Source organism: Mycteria americana, chromosome 12 (genome assembly GCF_035582795.1).
Source record: "Mycteria americana isolate JAX WOST 10 ecotype Jacksonville Zoo and Gardens chromosome 12, USCA_MyAme_1.0, whole genome shotgun sequence".
NCBI classification, from domain to species: domain Eukaryota; kingdom Metazoa; phylum Chordata; class Aves; order Ciconiiformes; family Ciconiidae; genus Mycteria; species Mycteria americana.
The window spans coordinates 584,247-607,296 of NC_134376.1; the positions used below are offsets into that span (position 1 = coordinate 584,247).

General features: G+C 52.3%; 1 long non-coding RNA gene across 2 annotated transcripts in view; it reads left to right on the forward strand.

Annotated features, from left to right (window-relative positions):
- LOC142415910 (uncharacterized) overlaps positions 1–23,050 on the forward strand; it is a 163,374-nt gene that overhangs the window by 117,922 nt on the left and 22,402 nt on the right. The window lies entirely within an intron of this gene.

Genomic DNA, 23,050 nt, shown 5'->3' on the forward strand with positions numbered 1-23,050 from the left:
GGTAGGGAGAGAAACAAGATAAACATCCCCTCAGAAGCCTAAGGATACCTTCCATACTTTCACATGTGTGCCAGGTAACCTAGACCATAGCGTGACATGCTTTTCTGCACCGGGGCGGGGGGCTCCTGCAGCGGGCCCCCTCACACGCTGCCAGGAAATGCGATCCTGCCGTGCAGATGGTGGGAGGCTGCGCTCCGGGCCAGGCTGTGTGCAAGCAGCGCTTTGAGAATGGGATCACCGTCCGAACCGGGCTTTTATCAGGCAAGAGTGCACCCTGAGAGTTGTGTCTCTGCACCCACTCCGGAAAGAGAGGTCTGCTCCACCGGCGCCAGCCGCTGCAGCACTGTGCGTGTCGGAGGGGAGCCCAGAGGTCAGCTGGCAGCGACCGGAGTGTCTGATACCGGCAACGCGCGTCGCTGTTCCTTCCTTTCGGGCTTCTGATCCTGGTATCAATTGCTTGATCCTTTAATTCAGCTCAGCAAACAAGATAAGTGTGGTTTACTCTTCACTCCTACCTTGTGACGTGCACGGTCTCTCTGTGAACACCCGCACGGGAGGCGGCTCTGCTCGGGATGGATGGGGCACTCGCACAGCACCCGCCTGCCTACGCTCCTCTGAGGCTTGGGGGCTGAGACACGGGCTCTGCCCAGGGAGCCAGGGCTCTTCCAGTTACTGCCAAAAGCCACGTGTGCCAGAGAAAAATCTGCTTTGCAGGACCATCCCGGATCCCCTCGTTTGGGGTAGGGTGAAAGCCCCGTGGGTGGGCAGTATGGCCCCTCCTGGGGGATTCCCCATTCCCAGGGGGCTGGGGCGGACTGCAGCGGCGTGGGAGCGCTTCCCCTGCAGTCAGGGAGGCCGGAGCTGGCTGGCGTCTGCAGCGTCCCTGTGCCAGGGCCCAGAGGCGGCGGCCGGCAGCGCAGGACGGTGCCGCCGGGGCAGGGAGGGTGGGCTGCTCCGAGGCGAGCCGCAGTGCGTCCCAGGGCAGAGCCCAGGAGGCATCGCCCCCGCAGCCCCCCCAGACCCGGGCGCAGCTGCGGCGCCTTTGGCGAGGGGGAGCCCGGAGCACTGTTACTATAGTTACTGCAGGCTGAGGGTAACACGCAGAGAGATATTTAAAAATTGATTGTTCTAGCAACAGCTCATCCTTGTTTGGCAACATCAGGCACATGATGTCAGCTTGCCGAGCCGGGGCCCCGCAGCCTCCGACAATCCGTTGTCGAAGCAGCGCTGGCGCACGGGGAGAGCCTGGCTCCTCAGGGGTGTGCGCAGGGGCTGCGAGCTGCCGTAAGCGGGGGGATGCTGGAGGGTGCTGTTTGGGAGCTGCGGCCCCGAGCCCCGCGCAGAGACGGTAACTGCTGCCAGCTGGTGCACGAGGAAAGGGCTTTTTTGATCCTCTCTTAATGGGTCACCAGTACTGAGTCTGAACGGATACTCCAGCGGCTCTGAAGGCTTTGCAAGGCAGCTGCCTCCTGCAGACGTGGCCTCGCGCTCTCCTCAGTCCCTGCGGGGCCCTGGCCAGAAGAGGAGAGCAGGGGCCAGAGAGTCGGGCTGGGGCGGGGAGGCTGGAGCTGCCTGCAGCTGCCTCCCCAGCCGGGAGCCATCCTGCGAGACCCCGACCGAGAGGAACAGAGGAACGTGCAGCTGGCAGGAGCCTCTGGCCAGCTCCTCTCCCTGGTGGGCAGCTGCACCCCACACCCCGTGGAGCCGGCAGTGCCGCACGTCCGCCTCGTCACAGAGCCAGCAGGGCTCCATGTCTGCCTCGTCACAGAGCCAGCAGGGCTGCGTATCTGCCTCGTCACAGAGCCAGCAGCACCCCATGTCTGCCTCGTCACAGAGCCGGCAGGGCTCCACGTCCGCCTCGTCACAGAGCCGGCAGCGCCCTGTGTCCGCCCGGTCGCGGCTCTGCCCGGAACGCTGCGGCGGCGTCTCAGGGGACTCTGCTGGCTGGGGCCCGCAGTCGCCCGCAGCGGCTGTTGAGGCTCAGGAGGCACACGCGTGCTGCGCGGCCCCGTGAGGATGGCACCTCGTGCGCGGCCTGGCCAGCCCCCTGCCCACCTGTGGGGCCCAGCAGGGACCCCCACTTAAATGTCCCTGTAGAGGGGATGCTTCAGCAGCCACAAGTAATTTAGCAGCACAAGGGATGCTTAAGAGCACTTCAGAACTGTTTCTAGGGCAGGAAAAGCCTGGGTGAAAGAACAACAAATATTGGATTTGTTTTGTGTAGGGAAAATGGCTGCCACAGTGTCAGGACATTGTGTAGAAAGTGTTTTCATTCCTTGTAAATTAGCCCAAGGGCTTGTCCTCCTCCTGTACTTCCTGCAGAGCTCCGGGCTGGTTTTATTCACAGCACTGAGCGCTGTTGCTAGGTGCCAGAGAAAAGCATGAGTATTTTGTGTGTTTTCTTTTCCAGACACCAAAACTGAAAGCTGACTATGTAGGCTGACCTCTGGGTAGATGTCACCTGGAAACAAATAGCTTTCACTGGGCAGATTCAGAGTTAATTTTCTCCACGTCATGTGGCAGTGTTGGTGCCTTGGTCTGGGATGAAAAAAAGAAATCCTGTTTCTGTCTCTCTCTCTTCCTCGGTGGGTCTCTCTGGGGCTATCCGCCATCCCACGCAAAGGACAGTGTTCCCAGGGGAAAGCAAAGCAGCATCAGACAGCAAAAATCTTTGGCATGTCTGCACAGGCAAGGCTGAGAGTAACCTCAGGAGGTATCGTGCCAAAGGGGAGCTTTATCAGAAGCGCAGAGGCAAAAGGGGAGATGTGCTTTGCGCCCTGCAAACCCTGCCCGCGGCGAGGCAGGGCAGCACCCACCGGCAGGGTGCACGCCCATGCCCCTGCGCTTGGGTCTGCCCCGGAGCAGCTCTGGGGCTTCACCGGGCTGGTGCCCGTTCTGCAGGCTTCACCGGGGGCAGGTGATGCTGCTGTTGTCCTCATCATTGGCCTCACCACTGTGCTCTCCCCACCCCTCTTAAGACCAGAGACCAATTGTCTGGGAGGGGTTGTGGGTTTTTTTCTTCCCCGTCCCCCCCCTTTGTTCCTGCTCTAAGAAGAGATAAAAGGGAGGCAGGAGAGGTTAGGCTTAGGTGGTGCTGGTGATCTGCCAGTGCACATGGAGAGGAGGTGAATGCAAGAAGACTGTCCTGCTGGAGCCAGGAGAAGATATGGAAACATCCAGCAGCGGGGACGGACCAGCCACCGCTCCTCTCGGATGCGTGAGTCACACAGAGCCCTGGAGAAGAGAAACGTTTTGATCATTTGCATTTTATGCGTGAGGAGGCTAATTACAATGATGGTAAAGACAGTCATTGGCATGACAATTTGATTAGAAGGGACCTTTGGTTCTCAAAGAGATCTAGCTAGCGGCAACGTCTCTCTCTGAAGCAGCGGCTTTTTATCCCACAGGCTGCGGTAGCCTGTTGGGGGGGACTGGAGAGAGCTCTGGTATGATTTCATGCACCAGTTGGAATATCTTTATCTGAGTCGCTGCCTGTGCTTATAAATCCCTGACTGTGAGCAGGGGTGATAAGATCTCGAGGTCTGTGCAGTAAGGAATTAGGAAAGATACATTAACGAAGTTATTTAATCGCTATGCATCAGTGCCAGGAGCTTGGGTAACAAACAAGAAGACTCAGAATTGCTCATTTATGAGAGCCAGTTTGAACTATTTGTTGTTGCTGAGACCTGCTGGGAAAGTTAACTGGAAAGGTACCATTGGAAAACCTATAACCAGAAAACTGTTGGCTCTACCTCTCTGGGAGGGGTCGGGCACAAAGGCGGTGGAAGGTCAGTCTGCCGTCAGTGGCACTCGGGCAGCAAGTGATCTCAGATGGGCGGCGATGGAGGTCCTGGTATGCAGAGCATGAGGGGGGATGGTAGTGGGTGTTTGCTGAGAGAAGCGGAACGTGTAATAGAGCAGGAGGATCAGCTCCATGCGAATCTACAGAAAGAGGGAGAAAAGACCAGGTTTGCATGGGATATTTTGCTTGGAGTGATGTGTGCTGGAGGTCCCACGCTACCAGAAGTGAAATGGCCTTGACGTTTCCAAAACCCATAAGTGATAATCCCCTGATTCAGGAGTTGCATCCAGGAGTTCTGCGTTAGCCCTCGTTTGGACAGAGAGGGACTGGTCACTGAACTAAACTTTCGAGGTAGCTTTGATGCAGGGGTTGTGACTCAACAATGTTTCTTACATATGAACACAATAAAATCCAAATCCATATATGGATGTACACTTGGTGTTTTAAAAGGGCTAATTTCACAAAGCTGAAAATAATTATGAAGCATATCATTTGGGAGCAAGGATTTTAGGAGAAAGATGTAAAAGAGTGAAAGAAAATGAAAATGTAAAGAGAATGTAAATGAGAAGCCAAGTCTTACAGAATGTTGATAAAGGGAGGAGAAAGCTTTGCTGGTAACTGGTGACCCTGCGAGGGAAGAAGGGGTGTTTCCAGCTGGGCTGGAAGAGCTACCTCCTTTCAGGGATGCAGTAGAGAATAGGTAGAAGTCAGAGGTTATCTCCTACCAGTGTGGCTGGAGCAACGTGCCCGGTTCTGCTAGCTGTGCTAAGGTGGAAGCTGACATCTAAGAGAAGAGTTAGGAAGAGCTGCGAGATGATTACAGAGAATGAAATCATGCCATAAGGTGAGAGCCTGCAGGAGAGAGATCTCTCATTTTCTGTCAGAGGCAGGCTGCAGAAGCAACTCACTTCTGCCCATAACTACTTATGTAGGGAATGGAGCTCTGAGAGCAGACAGCTCTGTTGTCTGGCAGACAAAGGTCTGTCTAACTAGATGTAGCTGAAGACAGACAAGTTCAGATTAGAAAGAAGCTACACAATGGAAACTGTGAGTGTAATTAAGCACCGGAGCAATGCACCTAGGATCTCTTCCTCACTAGAAATGCTGCAGTGAAGATCAAATGTTTTCTTTCTTGAAAGACTTGTGGTTGTTCAAACTGGAATTAATCCAGAGCAGTCTGATGGCCTGTGCTTTGCACAAGGTCAGGCTGGGTGATCATCAGGTCCCTCCTGGCCTTATTACCCACAAATGTATATGCAGATAGGCTACAGATGGTTCTCTAAAAAATCAGCTTGGCCAGGCCTGAGCAGAGGGGAAGCTCCGGGTAGGCAGCTGGCGCGGGGCTGTGTCAGAATGGAATGGCTCGGGGACCCCAGCAGAGAGCCGCTCCAGCCCTGGTGGTGTGCTTGGCAGGGATGGAGGGGTTTCCGGGGAAGCAGGGAGGGCAGAGGACAACGCAAGGTCAAAGCCAGGTGTGAGGGTCTTTAAGCAGTGCAGAGAGGGGGAGAGCAGCGGGCTCTGCCCGTGCAGCCTGTCTGGGGCGGCGCGGAGCGTGCTCTCGGGGTGATGCGTGGGGGCAGCTTGTCTTGTCTGTCTGTCCTGCCTGCTGGGAAGGCAGCTCTTCCTTGGGAAAAATGTGCCCTTAAAGAGCTCCTCTCTGAGAAGACTCTAACTTTGCTTCAGATGGTATCTGCTGTTGGTTTTATTTTTCCTCTGGCAACTCCTTGTTAAGGGGAGAACCTGAAGTGCCAACACTCGGACCTGTTCACTGAGCCCTAGACCCGTGCAGGTGAATCACCATTTATTTCATTTACCTTTGAGGGCCCAGGAGGACTTTCCCCATCTGTTTCCAGGGCTGACTATTGGTGCATTTCACTTTGCATTTAAGTATTGTTATCTGTGTTTGTCATGCCCATGGCAGTCTCCCCAAGTTTTTAGTAGCTGTCAGTTTAAGTTATGGCTGCCTAGAATGGATTATATAGAGTCTTATTTGCGTGGAAGAAATATTTGAATACATCAATGTGCCTCGAATGCTTAAGATTTAAACCACATGAGTATGCAGGTTCAATGTGTGGGAATAAGGAGGAATGAAAGCAGTGCTATTGCCACGCAGCTGTTTCAGTCGCGTCCAGCAGAGTCGAGCCTCGGGGACTTCTGAGCGGAAGGTTCCACGTGTGCTCTCGCTGCCTGCTGCCTCTTGCCCGGGACCGCTGGAGCTCAGAGTGTCCTGTTGGCTGCTCTTGCCTTGGCAGGTCCCAGCAGAGGAAATGCAGGGGTTTTCTCTGATGCATTAGGAAGCAGAGTCCAAGTTCGCAACGGGGGGATGCTGGAGCAGGGGCTCTCCTGGCAAGAGCTGTGCTTCTCTGGTGGCTTGTCACTGTCCTGTGTTGTGCCTTTCTCCCTGAAAGCCCTGCAGAACTCTCTCTGTCCCGGCAGTCCCTCGATGCATCAAAGACCACAAAGGACCACCCTTTCAGTGTTGGTCTTAACCTTTGGAAAGCAGGACTTTCCTGATCCCATGACCCTTCTGCTTGCTGTAATCATGGGTACTAAATAAATAGCACCCTGGCCTTGTCCTCTGGGTCAGGATATGCCTTGACCCAGGATTCCCCGGTCTTGGCACCATGAAGCTGAGCTCTCTAGAGCAACCTGTGGAGCGCTGGGTTTGGCACTTGGCGGGTGTCCGCATAGCTAGTGCTTCCCAGGGACCGGTCCAGCACCTTCCCCTTGCCTCTCCCAGTACCAGTTGCCGACAGTCTCTTTTGACAGTCTGCTTGTACATCTTTGTCAGTATTTGCACGTTCTGCCTTTTCACTTGCGTTAGACTATACTTGCCTTGGTTTGTAAAAACCTTTCAGGCAGAGGCTCAGTTCCAGCCTGTGGCACTGTCCTCCGAACCTGCACACCCTGTGCATGCGTCTCCTCTTGCTTTGGCAGGAGCAGAGGCAGTGAGACTTACAGGGCTGTTAAACAAATTTGCCACTACTCTAGAGCCTTGTTTAGTTCTTTGTGCATTTTCCTTCCCTGTACATAAATGCACAGACATCTGGGTCAGTCAGTGCCGTCCTTCTGTTCCAGCTACTGCACAGCATCTGCTTTCTTTCTTACCACTTAATAAAAAATTCCTCTTCTTTTGGCTCCTACGTGCAGTTCTTTATCGTGAAGCAGCTGATGGACTTGTTAGTTCTGGAAACGTTTGGCACCTGCTCCACGCTCTGTCTCTGCCCAGGTTTGAGTGGTTACACCTATGATATGTTAAACTTTTGAACCCTGAAAGTACGCTTGCTTTAGAGGAGAACCCTATAGCAATGCCAAGGGACAGAGAGTGGTTCTTTTCTGACTACTTCTCTTTCTGTAATATAGCAGTTAATTTTGTTGACCTGCAGCACCATCATGCCTGGATGCTGTGGTCGCAGCCTCGTTGCACAGGGTAGGACAGGAGCACAGAGCACGAGCACAGCCCTTGCCCTGGAGAGCTGATGGGGCACATTCCTCCTCCACTTGAGCTGCTGACCTTTAGCATGGGCCTGTCTAGAGACCTCTAATAGATCAGCAAGGATCGCTTTACACTGACAAATGCAGAACACGGTACCTTGTGTAAATGGCTTTTCTCCAGACTAAATAACTCCTTTTGTCACGTTTTCCTGCTGTATAATCCCCCACACTCCATTCTCTTTCTGTTTGACCTATATTATTCAAGCTCCAATTCAATTCTACCATTGTGCAAATCAGGTGACCAGATATTCTCCTCCTCTGATTCATAGCTAGCACCACAATACCCTCTGACATATGTAAAATGCTCCTCTCTGTATGAGCCAGGATCTCACTAACCTTCTATGCAGTGCTTGCGGATCAGAATACAAACAAACAGAGGTGCTGAGTCTGGCACGTGCAGCTACTCCTTCTACGCTGTGCTAGCTTCTGCAGTGGCATTTAAGCTGTTCTTGGTATCAATATTATTCCTACCCACATGTACAACTTCTTATTGCTGATAAATTGCAATGCATTCACAGCTCTTTGCCTTTTCCCAGAGCTACTAAGGCTGGAGAAGTGGATCCAGACAGCAAAGTTTTCATCCAGAAAGCCTGCTAGTATGGGGGTTGGAGTGGGTACACAGCTATCGGACTCCTGTGGCCGTGCCTCCTCTTAGGCTGTTGGGGAGCCCTGCAATGGCCTTTCCTCCGAACCTGGTCTGGTGAGGCTGGTGCCCCTCCTGCCTCCCCGGAGAGGAGCTGTGACTGCCTGCACCGAGCAGGACCCCCCAAGTGCTGAAGATGCTTTAAACATAAATAAGCCATTTGAAAAGTTTGTGTGGGGGCTTTGGGTGCTATAAACTGAGGAGCTGGATGGAGATCTGAGACGCAGAGGGCACTGCACATAGCAGCCTGCGTAGCCGCTTATCCGGGGCACCTGGCGGTGCCAGGACCTTGGTGTATTCAGAGACAGCCAGGCAAAGACATCTCACCCCAGATGGTGTGGCTAGTCAGAAACTGCCTTCTGCCGTGCACCGAGCAAAGACACTCGGCACAAAGTCCCACAGCCTGGTGGGTGAAGGACCCTCCAGACAAGGGCAGCGGTGGTGAGGAGCCCTCTCTGCTGGGCGAGGGGCTCGCTGCCAAGCACACGGAGCTTGGCCTCTTTGTGGGTAGGTGGGCATCAGAGAGGCGTAGCCTGGCGGATTGGAGGAAAAAGGGTGCCCCAGCTGCTGTGGGGGAAGGCTGCATTTCCCCCCGCCACGGAGAGCTCTGCCCATTGCCAGACCCCCTGGCAGGGGACTGGGTAGAGCCCAGGCTCCGTGGGAAGGAGTTACCCCCGGGAGCGACCAGGGGAGTCGACAGCAGAAACCGGCTGCGTGGCTGGACAGGATGGTGCGCAGGGACTTCTGCTCACGGGCTCCTTGCAAGGAGCTGGGTCTGATTCTTCAGAAAAGCTTCTCTTCCCCAAGGGCTGGTCTTGCACATCACCCTGCTGCTCAGCTGGGAGCTGAGGAGAGGAGCTCGTGGAGTGGTGGGTTTCTTCTGCAGTCTGTATGAAGTGATGTCTGGAGGGTTTTCAGTTTGTGTTGTCATTAGGACTTACAGTCACAAGTTTTTTTCATGTAACTGGGAGGTGAAAGCTAACAGCTTGTCTCGGCTATTATTATACATGCCAGAAGCAGTAATGATTAAAGGGACTGCACTGTGAGGTAAAGAGGTGCCATCCTGGAACCAGATGACTGGGTGATACAATTAAGATAAAGAAATCACATATTGTTGGCAATAGGGAAGCAGAAGTGATGAAATGTGTGATTGGGGAGTGTGGGAACAAGATGAAATTAAAGAAAAATCACAATAAGGAGCAGAAAATGAACAGGACTTGGAACAAGAGATGCAGTTGTTGAGAAGATAAGAAGAGCAGAAATAAATTGAGAGCAAACATCCTTGGAGTAGAAGTGAAGACATACAAAAAAAATCTTTCCAAACTCTATTAAAAATAAGTTGCTGTGCTAAAATGAGAGCATTACAATCTAAAAGAAATGACGATATTAAACCATTGGCCTCTACGGTCAGTGCTCAGGGAAGGATGGGGTAAAAACCCTCACAGGTTGAGCTATGCTAGTGTGGGACTTTCTGCAGGGACCCAAACCTGTGTAATTATTGCACCTTTCAGGGATGGAGCACCTAGGATTTGTTAAGAGGGGTATGGTCATGACTTAGGCCCCAGTAAGGGCTCAGTGACCACAAACAAAGCAAAGCCAAAAGCATTCTGTGGAAACGAGGGAGGAGCTGGCAGTGCCGGTGAGGTGACCGGACCAAGAGCACGGGGTGACAGTCGGGTGGCGAGGTGCGTCCGTGTGTGGATGCACGCTGCTGGCAGTGCACGCTCACGCAAGGATGGGGCCACCGGAGGTTTGAGGAAGGGCCCGGGTGAGGTGGGACGGGGTACTCCCGAGCTGTACTGGGGAGGCTGATGCCTGCTGACGGAGCAGTGCCCATCAGCATTGTGCGCACCTGTGAGCGTGTGCTGCGTGGGCTGTAGCCCTGCGAAAGCCAGGGAAGGCCTGACCTGTCTCCGCAGACGAATGTGCCCTCAGAGTTCCTGCTTTTGACTAAAACAGGCGGCGGTGAGTGGTGTAGCTACATAGCTCTGTGCTGCCAGGAAAGGACGGAACAGTGCCGTGGAGCGTCCAAGAGCAGACTGAGAACCTCAAAGGGTGCGGCGGCACCTGGGGCGGCCGGTGGCTGGGGGTGAAGTGCCCCCGCCTCTGGTAGAGCTGCTCGTCCGTGCAGCTCCTGCTCCGGGGCTCCCTTCTGATGCTCGCAGACAGCAGTGGCCCCGGCTTGCTGACAGCTCGCCCGCTACATCTTCCCAGGAGCAGCAGCACTAATGCAGCCAGCGGGACTCTGCTGCATGCAGGGGTCAGAGCTGTCACTGGGCTGGAGTCAGGACTGCACTCAGAAGTAGATGCAAAACATCCTTGGCACAATTTTCCCCCAGCAAGATACATGCCTATATGTATGCACGGTCTCGGGGAGCTCCTGTAGAAGAGGAAGAAAAAAAGGCCTTGTGATTGCTATTTCTAAATCCTGAGGAGACTCCGGGACACGCTGGTGACAGGGCTGCATAAGCAGGTTGGTAGTGCTGAAATGTGTGAAAGGAATTCTGTTCCTGTGCTGAGTACAAGATGTCTGTGCTGTGCTGCAGCTCCAAAACCTGTCACGGCCGATGGGAAAATTGGCTGTCTCCAGAAGGCAGAAGGGAGCTGCTGCTGGTAACCGCTTCCAGCGGGCGACTGAGCACAGAAATGCACTCGCTTTCCAAGAGCCCACATGGCCCTGAGCCACACCAGCCCAGGGGAGGATGGGGCCAGCGGGCACTGTGGCTGCGAGGAGCCCAGGACCTCTGTGGGGCTGCAGCACCTGAAGCATGCAAGCGCCATTAGCGTGGTCTTCCCCAGCATCTCTCCTTTGGACAACCCCAGTGGTGGCACCACTCTTCTCAGGGTCGGGATGCCTCTGTTAAGGCTTGAGGACACACTGACCCCTCAGTGACAAGCTCCCTCCTTGTATTTGTCTCCACATGCCCAAAGGGTGTACCTACCTGTTCAGCAGATACGTGACACAGCGGCTTGAGAGCCTCCTGCTCTTTCTGCCACAGGAAAGGGTTTGGGTTGTGTCGAGATGAAAAGCGGTAGTGTATCAGCTCCAGGGTGCTGGGGCAGACCTGGGAGCCACGTGAATTTACCCTGGGTGGTCTGCAGGTCTGGCACGCCAGGTCCTTTCATGTATCTTTGCTGGATCAGAGGAGTCTGCCGCGTGCTCAGGGGATGCTGCGCGCCGCCTGGCTTTCATGAGGCACGGTCCCTCGGGATTCCCTCCTGCAGAGCTGCACGGGAGGTCAGTGTGCCATGTCCTCCTTGAAATTATCAAAGGGCTGGCAGCAGGCTCCCGAGGCGGCAGTGCGGGCTGGCTCCCTGCGCTTCCTCCCCTTGCGAATCACTGATGTAGACATGTCGTGATTACAGAGCAACGGCAGTATGTTTGCATAGTTAAATCCTCAGTCTTGTTGGTGTGGGACAATGATCGGTTGTTGCTGTCCTCCTTTGGTGATGCTTTTGGTGACTCCTCGTTTGTTTTGAGGAAGTTCTATTAATATACACAGCCCACAGTCCTGTGCAGGGAGAAGGTTTTATCTAATTACTGAAATTAAAACTTTTGAGCTTGGTAAATCTGAGACGGATGACAAGTGAATTAAAGTTTATTTACAGTTTCCAGAAACTTGAACTGCAAAATACTGCTCTCTTGACACAGAAAATGAATGTCAGCTGGGTGCCAGGCAGCACAGGGAGTGCTCTGGGCGCAGCCTTGCGGCACAGCTCAGCTCCTCGGGCACCTCTGCCGACGTCCTCCAGCCTGGGTACCTGGGACCAGAGAGCAGGTCCCAGCGTGGGTCTGCACAGGCCGTCCGTAGGGACAGTGGCTGAGCCCTGGGCTGCTACAGGACCGAGTTTTGCCTTGGACACTGCTCACTGGCATGGTCTGTTTGGACAGTGAAACTGGGCTTTCTCCATAATGTTAAAAAGCAGGTTTAAAACAGAGCATTTTCAGCCCGGGAATAGCAGTGCTGTGCCACCTGCTCCCGTCCTGGCAGGCTGTGCTTGCTGTTCGCATCCTGCGCTATCGATCCAGCCGGTGAGTCCCGCTCTTCTCCTCTCGCTGTCTGCAGTAACACGCTTTGGAAATGAATCTTCTTAAACCTCCAGTTGGTGATTCCAAGATACATTTTTCCACCTGTCATTTTCTCCTTGACCTCTGCAAAGAGTTATGGGATAGAAATGAAATTCAAATCAGGCAACTGCTTTATCTGCTCGCCCTGCATTTTCTTCCTCTCCAAACTAAAAATGAGAAAGTACTATGACACCTGCACAGATGGATTGAGTCAGGGTGAAGATTTTAAACTTTATTCAATAAAGTCTTGGAGCTAACCAGGAAAATATTATTTTATCTGTTTAACACATGTGCTCTGAGCTGCTCAGGGCCTCCAAGTGATAGATCTTCTCTGAGACTTGCAGGCATTTGCCATTACACCTCGCAGAAGGAGCTGTGCTAACATCTCCGTGCTGGTTGGAGCCGCGCAGGCACAGCGATGCCGTTGGCACTGGGTGCTGGATGTGTGGACCAGCTTGGCTCTGTGGCCTTTTGCCTCTGAACCTTTTGCTTCTAATCAGCAGACATGTGTAAGGATAGAAGTGTCTCAGGTAGGATGGATGCCATCTTTCTTTTAATAATCTCCATCAACTCCAGCAGTTCCTCCCAGTGAACGATGTTTTGTGTAGTGCACAGAAACCAAAACTGTAGCTCCATGTAACTGAATTAATTTCAAATTCATCAACAAGAATAGCCTCTTGCATATTAGGATCTAAACCTAAAGCTTGGCTGTGGTCAAGAAGCCGTTTCCTTTGCTGTGATGGGCCCAGGGTGAGGGCAGGACCGTCCCTGTGGGCTATGGGAATCCCATGCCCTTATCCTGTGCGTTTTGCCCCCATGAAAGCTCACAGGCAGATCACTGCACTGTTAATAGCACAATTGCAAACACACAGGGCTTGTCTAATTCTTTTCCTTTTTTTCTTAATTAGTTGTGGATTACCACGTTTTCTGGCACTGATCTTTGGGAATCCCCCTTGTCTTTAGGTGACCACGTATAGTTGGTACTCATTATCTGGCACTCTGAAGCTGTTTTTAAGGACAACAGTAAAGTCTGTTGAGCAGTGGAGAGTGCAAATCCAATGACTCTCATTCAAGGATGATGTGTTTAAATTGGGACATTCATAGTGATGCTGACTGAGGAAATGTAAACACCAGAGCAAGGACTTCCACTTCTTTGGGGTTTTTGTGGGGGAGGAAGTCACGAGTATAGCACGAGTCCAGCAAAGTCAAGTGTGCCCAAAAAATGCTGTGGCTGAGCCTCCTTCTTATGACTTTGTCCTGCCAGTGCCTCAGGTTCAAATCATTACCATTAGTGAGCTGCTGCAAAGTGCCAGAGTGCAATTTTTTTTTTTTTGTAGTGTCTGAATTGCTAAGCAAACTTCTGTGGATCACAAGGTTGCAGCCTTGACCCAGACTGAGGTCAGGCTGGGAAAGGATGGCTCTTGTCGGGGTCCCTGAGCTGTTAGCTTACGCAGGTAGCTCCAGAGCCCTGCAGGAGCTGCAGCCGTTTGAAAAGCTAAGCAAGAAAGGCCTTCCCTCCCCGTGTGATTCTGCATGCAGATGGTCTCAGATCTGCATGTCTCCCTACATTAGTATCACCGCTGCTGATACATGGGCATGCTGGCACAGGGGAGCTACCACCAGTTCTCCCCGTCTCAGCGTGCAGCACAACGACTACGGGGGGTGAAGGTGCAGATCCCCATGTCCCTCCATGTCCCCCCATGTCCCCCCACCTCCAGAGGTTCAGGGTATGGTGGTGTTACACAAGCCCCGTGCTGTCCGCATCCCTCTGGGGGTCGAGGACCTGTTGCCCCTCTGCCCCGCGCGCTGCTTTCCTTGTGGGAGGGAGGGGGCAAGAAGCGCTCCTGGGTGCCAGCTCCTCCGTGGTGCTGGAGCTGCCCCTCGCCGCGGGGCTGCCAGGCGGCCCTGCCGCTGGAGCTGCCTGCCCTCCTTGCCCTGGCTCCAGCGTGCTGCTGCCGGTGCCCAGGGAGGGGATGCTGTCGGGTGCCGTGGGAAGATTTGTGTCCAAGGCGTCGAGGGGTTTGGTGGTTGGGGTCTGCGCGGGAGGGACCGGGAGCGGGCTGTCCCTGGCCCAGGGGCTGCGGGAGGGGCTCGGGGCGCCCTGAGCGCTGGCGCTGCTGCCCAGGCTGCCCGCCCTCGTGGGCACTGGCCTCTCCGCCGCCGCTACAGACCCGTTAATGTCAGCAGCTCAGACCCACAGATCGCCTCCAAAGCATTAGGAGAGTGGCGGAGCGGGTGAAGCGCCGTGTGAGGCCCTGGTAGGCAGGAATGATGCAGCCCGCTCCCAGCCCCCCTGCAGGGAGCTGCTTTCCCGGGCGAAGGTGTCGGGGTGGCCGGGGGCAGCTCGCCCGCAGGCGCCCGGCATCCTCCCACCCCTCCCCAGCAGCTCTTTCCTTTTCTGTCCTTTCTGAGCCTTTCTGCAGGTTTTGTGGCTGCTGTTCTCTGAAGTCAGCACTGAGTTTCCCTTCTCAGAATAATGGAATTTAATGGAATTGAATTCCTGCTGGGCTAATTTCTGTGCAGTAAAAATAGCTGCAGTGATGATGCACGTAATGTATGTCCGCTGCCACCTTTGCAAGGGAAAGTATGACTTAGTGGTGGCAGAAATAAGGGACACGGTGACAATTTTTGGCTCATCTTGGTTCTTCAGCTCTGCAGAAGTGTTCGTGAGTCTGATTTCTGCCGCAGCAAAAGCCCCGGTGTGGCTGCCCAGGGCACGGAGCATCCCTGGGCCGTGCGGGCTGGAGCGTGCCCTGCCTCATCGCCTGGGCAGGGCCCCTCCCAGCACCCTGGTCCAGCCGCAGGTGGGGGGCACGACCACAGCAGCATTTCAGGTGCTAAACCACGGCAGTAACTGGGTGGGGAGCTGCAACGAGGAGGCTGATGGATGCTGTTCCAAGAGTGTTGCTGTTGGAGCCGTCCTCTGCATCTCCCTCCAGTCATGGAGTTTCCCATGGCACTCTGCCACACGGCAAGGAAATAAAGCTGTGCTCCCGCAAAGATAATGCTGCTTCTGCTCTGCTCGGTGGACTACTTTAAACAAGCAGAGATGAGACAAAGATAAGAAAAGCAAATTATTGGAAAATTGGTTTGTTTAATATAGGAAACCGGGGGGGTCTAACAAACACTGATGTGGATCAGGTCAGAGCCTATATGCTTATAAATCTTGTAACTCTGGCCCGTATCATGTAGGTGAGAGTCTAAGCAGTCCCGAGGGCACAATTAGAATTGGAAAGGGGGGCCTACACCAACAGAAAGAAAGTCAATACAGAAAAGTTCAAATTTTGTACAGGAAGGAGAAATCAAAAGCAGAAATACATATATGAAATATCTGGCAAGGCAACATTTTTGCAGGAATGGATGTGGGTGTGATAATGCCCTGCCATTGCCAAAAATCAAAGCGTTAGCATTTTAGGATGCATTAACATGATTGTTGCCTGTATGGGTCTGGGAAAGGTTATTACACAAAGGACACCACTCAGTTGTCGTCTGTCCTTTACGGTCTTAAATTTCTATGATTTTGAAAAACTGGGCTACTGGTTTCTTGCAAATGAGATTATAGATGAGGACAAAAAATAATCAATTTTTGTCTGAGTCTGCCGTGAGAAAAACCTGTTCATTCTGAAGGCATTTGTTACAACATGAAAAACAAGAAGGAAAAAGCTTAGGAGATCTGCAGATGATGTGGGTAGACCAAGCCAGACATGGTTGTACAGCACTGCAAGATACACAGCAGGGCTAAGGGCAAGATGAAATTATAGCTGGATTTGGGGGAGGGCGAAGATGACTACCAGGACACTCTTTATTCGAAGTGTCTGGGGATGCCAGCTGGATAGGTAGGTTTGGCATCAGCATGTTCAGGGCTCTGTCTACGCTAGTAAGCGATTGTGCATGACAGGAGTGGATCAGTAGACTGCAGCAGCTGGTGCCGAGGCCCCTGATCCTCCTGCGTGTGCAGTCTGGAGGTGTCACTCGGGACTAGATTTAGTCTCACCTCCTGCCCCGAAGATGCCCTGCCCAGGCGTGCGTTTTGAAGCTGACCAGTGATTTGTTCAGTCCGTTGTGCCCTGGTTATGGGTTGGAAGTGTCTGACGTGCGCCCGTGAATCAAGGGAGGGAGAGGTGCAGCAGGATGGTCAGCGGGAGTTAACCCAGGTGCCCAGAGAGCTGTTGGCTGGAGCTGTGCTTCCCCTGGCTTCCCGACTCCTGTGGGGTGGGTGGGTGTTTGCTTCCCCGTCTCCTGCCCCGGCACGGGTTCCAGCACTGCTGTGGTGCTGGTGAAGCAGGCAGCCGGTTGCTGCCCACTGCCCCAAGCAGCAGATGTTACTGTCCTTGAACTGACAAGGTGATGTGCTCCTCGGTCCCCTGTAACTCTGATTTCAGGGAGTGGACCTCCTCCAGCTCTGTTCTTTGTTGCCAGGGTGGATCTCAGCAGTTTATAATCAACACAGGCGCTCTCTTTACCCGCCTAGCTAAAGGCTACTGTATTGTTGGCTGCTCTCCCATCCTGAGGAAGGAGGAGCTGCTTTGGTAATGAATTATGCTTGCTTGTTAGCCGCCGGGTTATTTTCACTCTTTTCTCCAGAGCTCCTGAGTGATGCTGTCCGCTCCTGAGCGCTTCATGCAATTGCAGTTTGCAATTTGCTCCATCACTTCGTGCTGTTGTTATTGTTACCTCTGTGTCCTGGAAAACACATCCCGCGTGTTGCTTCCAGAAGGAGCCTTAATGATGTGTGGAGAATGGGGGAATATTCAGTTATATGTGCATGTTCAGTGCTATGACTCAGTTTCCCTGCTTTTTAAGTCTTTTTCCTAGGGGAATGTACAGGTTAAAGCCTGGCCCTGGAGTGAAAGACAGAGGTTTGGGAATTGGTACTTGTGCCTGGTTGCCTTGCCTAGTATTGCATAGGTCTCGTTGACTAAGGCAATGTGTCTTTTGCTCCTTCGTGGGACACAAGGACAAACTCCTTTCCTCAAATGATGTGTTTGGTGTTTCAGATAGACTCCTATCCTGGTGATCTGCTCTCTGACTGAATGAGGTTTTGCTATACGCATTCTCCCTGAGGGACTTTGCTTCTGGACCCAGATGGCCAAAAAGCCTGGTTTGTCTTGGAAATGTTACTTTGCCTGTCTGTAGCCAGTTTAGGTTGCATGGCTGTCCCTCGTTTCAGGGCAGATTTGAACTCCCTCCATGGTGGCTGGAGAGCGCGATCTGTGCTTTGCAGGCCAGTTTTTGCTGGAGAAAACACTGACTCGTGCTGCGTGGTCCAGGGCCTGCCCTAAGGCAGGAGATGTGGGAAGTGGTGGTGGAGGAGATCAAAAAGGTGCTACTATCAACAAGTTCCAAAATGGAACCAACAGGAGATGACAGGAGGCAGAGGTGTGTGTGCATCTTGTAGCCTCAGAGCAGAGGGTGCAGCCAGGAGCAAGGAGCCTCCAGCCCCCTGTCTGCTGGTCCACGGTGCCCCGCTCTGGAGCCGTGGCCCGGGAGAGCCCTCAGCTCGTCATCTCCAGAAACGTCTGCTTGCACCACCACAGAGCCACAACCATGTGTCAGATGAGACAAGCTGTCTCAGAGCAAGGCCCCCACGCTCCTATAACGGCGTGCCCGCCGAGGAGGGATGCAGCACTCCTCTGTGGATGGCCCGGCGGGGAGGAGCAGAGGTGTCCTTGCGGCCGGTGGGACGTCCCTGCTCTGCCGGGGAAGCTGCCGGCTGAGCCAGCAGTGGCTGCTGGGGGGCAGAGGTCCAGCAGCAGCCCCTGAGCAGGGGGTGGCAGACACCTGCACGGTGGCCTCAGTAGGCACAGCTAGAATGAAAGTCTCCTGGAGAAGTTTTTGCTTCAGATGACTTTAAAGCTCTTTATGCAATATCCTCATGCTTTTTGTAGGTACAGGTATAATTATTTCATTATGCTTTCCTGTGAAGTGTGAAAACTATCTTTACCAATCCTCTTAAATTAGTTAAATATAATATTCAGTGAGACAGGAGATAGAGAAATGTTAATTGAAACTGGAGAGGTGTTTATAGGGTGATACAGTGTGGCCAACTGTGACTAAAATTAATGTTCAGGGTCCTTGATAGTGATTCATATTCCAGAGTTTATTAAATATTTTCAACAGCAGTCAAAGCCACATGGAGTAGTCCACTGCCTTTGTGAAAATCATCTGTGCAGATATATGGCACTCGCTAGGAGCAGGACAGCCAAAATAATTTTTAATTGGATCCAGTTCTCCCTGGGCTGCTGCAAGGATGCTTTCGAGTGCCTTCTGTATTAGCGGGTTCACAGGCCTGTCGCATCCCATAGGCCTTCTGGGGCCAGACCGAGTCCTTCACAAACCATCCTCGCCACGAGTGGGGTTTCCTTGGGCTCTTTACATACAAATGGAGGCCCAGTTCTTCCCCGGAAAAATGAGCCCCGTTTTGACATCGCAGGGCAGCAAGGACCCGTTTCCCCTTGGCCCTGCTGCAAGGGCTCAGCCGTCCTGCCCTCAGCAGTCGCCCCGTTTGTAACGTGCCATGGGGCAGATCCTCCTCTCGGAGAGCCGTCCCCCATCCCTGCTCTGCCACTGCCCTCCTCTGGAGGGGGCACCTGCGGGACAGGCCAGCATCCCCCCGACGCCTCGGCCCCTGGCGCGGGGTGCCGCTGGGGACGCTGCGCTAGGCGGAAGGTAGCGATCCCCCGGACAGGAGGTTCTTCCCAGCCCAGCGCTCCGGAAGCGTCTGGAAGCTGCTGGCCACAGCACGGCCCCGCTGCCCTCGCCCGAGCCACCCCTAAACTGCTCAAGGGGCTGCTGAGCTGGGCGAGTCAAGTCACAGAAATGCGACCTGTGACTCGTTAGCAGCTGCTCGTTAGTAACGCAGACTGGAGCCTTCACCTCTGCTTTCCCGTGCAGCCATAGCGTAAGGCAGCTCTGGACGTGGCTGCAGGGCATGTCATTGCTTGGGGACATGTGAGTCTTCATGGGGAGCAGGGACGCTCTTGTCCCCTGGCAGGTCGGGGAGGTCTGCGCGTGGGCAGGCAGGTCGTCTCCCCTGTGAAGATGTCTGATTCTTGTAGGGTAATCGGTGACTCTTCAATTGAAGTATGTCCCTTTCTTTGCACCCGGGTCTTTGTTGCTTTCACCCATCTGTCTCTGAATAGCAGAAATGGGACTGTCCTCCTGACATTTAGTCACCAGGCAGCCTGTGCTAGCCTAGAGATATCATCTCTCTAATTCACTGCTGCGGCCGTTCAGAGTTACACGGACTGCATGGAAAGGAAGAGGAAATGCAACTTAGCAGCTGATGAGTGACAATGATACATCACGGGCGACGGGCTCAGCGTTTCTGCAAATCTTCTGCTTGCCTAAGGCACCAGAAAACATTTTCAACTATTGAATACTGCAGCCAATAAGAGGCTGCAGTAATTTATTGATGTTCCCAGCTTGCCTTATTCCTTTCATCTATCTTTATGCCTGCCCTGGAAGGCTGAAATAACGAATGTTGCTATTTTTTTAATGAAGTTAGGTGAGCTGTTCACCTTTCACTAGGAGGGCCTGAGCTCTTTTTTTAGGGTCCTGACAGTAGTGGCGGTCAAGAAGCAACCTTCCTTTGCTTTTCCTCGCTGTGTGGTGTGGTGCAGACACACGTCTTTGCGGGAGGGAGCACAGTGCTTGATGCAGGTGGGCTGACCAGCTTGCCAGAGCTGCTGCTGCAGTAGTTGCTCATTCATGTGTTGCTATTAGTTTGGTATGCATGCTGCTAAAAATCCCTCCCTGTCCTAGAAAGCCTAGCTGCTCCAGGGATGCCCACCTTCTGTGGAAGCTGGACTCTTCCACTCTGAAATATTGAAGATGTTCAGGCTCTGTGTGTCTTTTCCTCTTTAGCATAAGGCTTTGGGGCTCAGATCCCATCGCCTTTTCAGTTAGGTCCACGCAGACTTGTGTTTCCGGCAAATGCTATTTCGCACAGCTACTGAAAACCGATGAAATGATTCTGCATAATCTCATCGGCAGCTTGTTAAACTGATCAGCACATCCCATCACCATGGAGAGAGCCGGCTTCCATTGGAGGAGAATGTACTAAAGAAATCAATTTCCCATACAGCACCGTCACAGCTGACACTGAACAAACTCATGTTAGATCGATGCCCTTCTATGAACTTGTAACGGGCAGGACCTGCCAGGGCATGAAAACTCATTGCTATTTGTGCTGTTTTTCCATCTTTGAAACAGAATGCCACTGTGCCACTTGCACCACTCAAGCTGTCTGGTCTCTGTTGTTGTTCTGCTGTTTGCTTCTCAGATTTTGGACTGTCCTGTTGGTGCAGTGGCCGGTTCATTTGCTTAAAAACAGTGGAATGAATTAACGTTCTTGTCACTCCGGTAAATCAGGAGATCCACGGTGGAAAGAGGTAGCGTGAGCTTGGTGTGCCAGGGATTCCTGTCCTTCCAAACTCACAAGCAGATTAAGTGTCTGCCTCCCCGGGGAAGGTCGGTACCCCTGGACCTTTGACAATGCAGATGCAACGGGATTTTTTCTTTCATGAAGCATTTAAATGATCTGAATTTGAATTATTTTGCTACAATTATTACAACAGTAAGCACTCACAAAAGGAACAGTCGGCGATACTCAGATTCCAAAGCACTTGTCGCTCACTGGAATATTTGCAAATTAGCTAATGATAGTCCACAGAAATCGGTAATTATTTCCAGTGTTTCTTTTGAACTTGCAAATCCTAAGGTAAGTAGATGCCTGGTCCGCAGAGTGTCACGAAGAACAGAAACGTCTCCACTGCTGTCTTACAGACAGAGTGAGTGGGGAGTCTCCCCCAAGTTTATTGTAAAGACAGCTGTCTGCAAGAAGCCTTGAGGCACTAAATGCTGTGACGTGGTTTTTGCCCATCATATGTCTTCTGAGTTCTTTGCATTAACGCACTGGTAGGAGAAGAGAAGAATCCCTTCGTTACAGTGCAGTGTTCTGGCACGTGAAACACGTTTGTGCCTCTCCTGTCTTTGCAAGTGAAGATCATAGCCTTGACGCAAAAGGAAGCAGTCATGACTTTTTCTAGGCTATAAGAGGTTAAAAAAAAAATCAAGTCCTTCAGCACACAGAGAAAATTCTCACCAGATAAATTAATTTTCAAGCTTTCATGGCAAAACAAACAGCAACTTTGGATTTTCAACCTTGCTGTTTTTCTTTTAGAAAAACCTTGTCATTCAATAGGTTGAGAGTTGGATGAATCTGTTTTGTCTGGAAAAGTGTTTCAGTGCGGGAATGAAATGTCATTTCCCCACTGGAAGATAAATCAGTAGAGCAGCTGGGTTGTTACTTTGACCATTGTGTTACTGCCCTCAAATTTCTGGACCCCATGTCTTGATTCTTGACCTGTGCCTCTTCCTGAAGAGATGTAGGGCAGCCCCTGTTCCTCTGCAGTCCCACAGCCCATCCTGTGGCGTGCAAGTGTTGAACGACTGCTGTGATCTCCACTGGCAGCTCAGCCGAGCTTCTGCCTTTGCTAGGACCTTCCCTGGGCATGCGCAGGCTGGAGAGTCGGGCCGTAGGGTCTGTACGTCAGCAGGCTGAAGGATGGCTGGAACTGGGGACAAGAAAGGGGATCCCCCCAGTCCTCCCAGTCCTTGGATCTGCATTAAAGACGCAGAGGGACAGGCAAGTTTGGGCCACTTGGAGTGGTCCAGTTAGCCTGTGCGCAACAGAAATTCCCATAGATCTTTACAAATCTTAACTCTTACTGCATATAGCACTTTCTTTTTGGGTCTCTCTGTGTTTTATAGACATACAATTTTACAGATAAAGTGTCAAGGCTTTGCTTTTGCTACAAGACAGACTACTGAAAATGTAACTTGGCAAATTTGTGCAAATGGGTCTACTGACTATTTCATGGTAGAGAATGGGAGACATTTAAACTACTTTCAGGAGAAGTCTTAGTCTGAATCTGAGCACTGCCTTATGAATCAAGGTCAGCTGGCGTAAGCCGTGCAAATGTTCCAAGCCTCTGGAGCTTAGGAAGGAATTTAGGAGGCTTTGAAGTGCTCTTGATCTTCAGAAGGACATCTGCAGCTAATGGTCTGTACTAGCACGCCAAGAGCTGTAAGGTTACATTGCTACTGTCTTGAGTCTTCTCAGTCCCAGTAGGTTTCCAGGGCCCTTTAATGCAAGTTCAGAGAAAAGCAAGTTGTAAAAAATGCACTCAGGCCAACAGCTGATAATCTAGTGCTGGTTAAGTCAGGTGTAAAATGTCATACTAGGGTTTTAACTATGGTGTTTAACTGCATGATAAAGTACGGCACACAGTATTGTAAGGATTTCAAGGAAAACTTAAGTAAGCAGAGACTCCAGACTCCTCGCTATACGCCTAAAGGTTCATTTTGTAATTGTATCCAAATAGACAAATATCTGTTTATTAGATATGCAAAGCAGCACAATAGTTGGCCAGATTGTTTTTTGTTCCAACCCTAATAAGCAGGAAAAAAGCTTTGCTGTGAATTCAGGATTGATCCAGGTTTTCAGGAACAGCTCTTTCATCTGGCTCCCTTCTCTCATTAGCTGATGGTGCCAGGAAGTTCTTTGCTAATGAATGGCTGCAAAGTTCTGCTAGGCCTTCAGATGAAAACACCCACAGGAGCACAGCACAGGGTACAGTCACCTTTCAAAGCACACTGTGTGGTACGAGGCAAGACGTAAAGGCTTTGCTCGGTTGGATTTGGCTCAGATCTGGAGCTGTGATCATCTCCTGGGGGTGGGGGAAGGTTCTCCCTTCTGGTCCTGGAAGTTAGGGGTCTAGCACCTGATGAAGCTACACCGAGGTCCTGGACGCGGTGTCTGGGACACAGACAGGTCTACGTGACACAAACACCACCTTCACCCTCCATCACAGCGTCGGGACAGGAGGAGAAGCCTCTGATCAGACATGTGCTCTCTCGAAGTCCCTGTTTGCTGTACACCTCTTCTCCTGCTGAAGCTGTCACTGGAGCTGGTCCGTGTCCGTGCAGCTGGCAGTGCTCGGCTGTGCTTGTGTTTCTCAGGCAGGACTTACCTGCA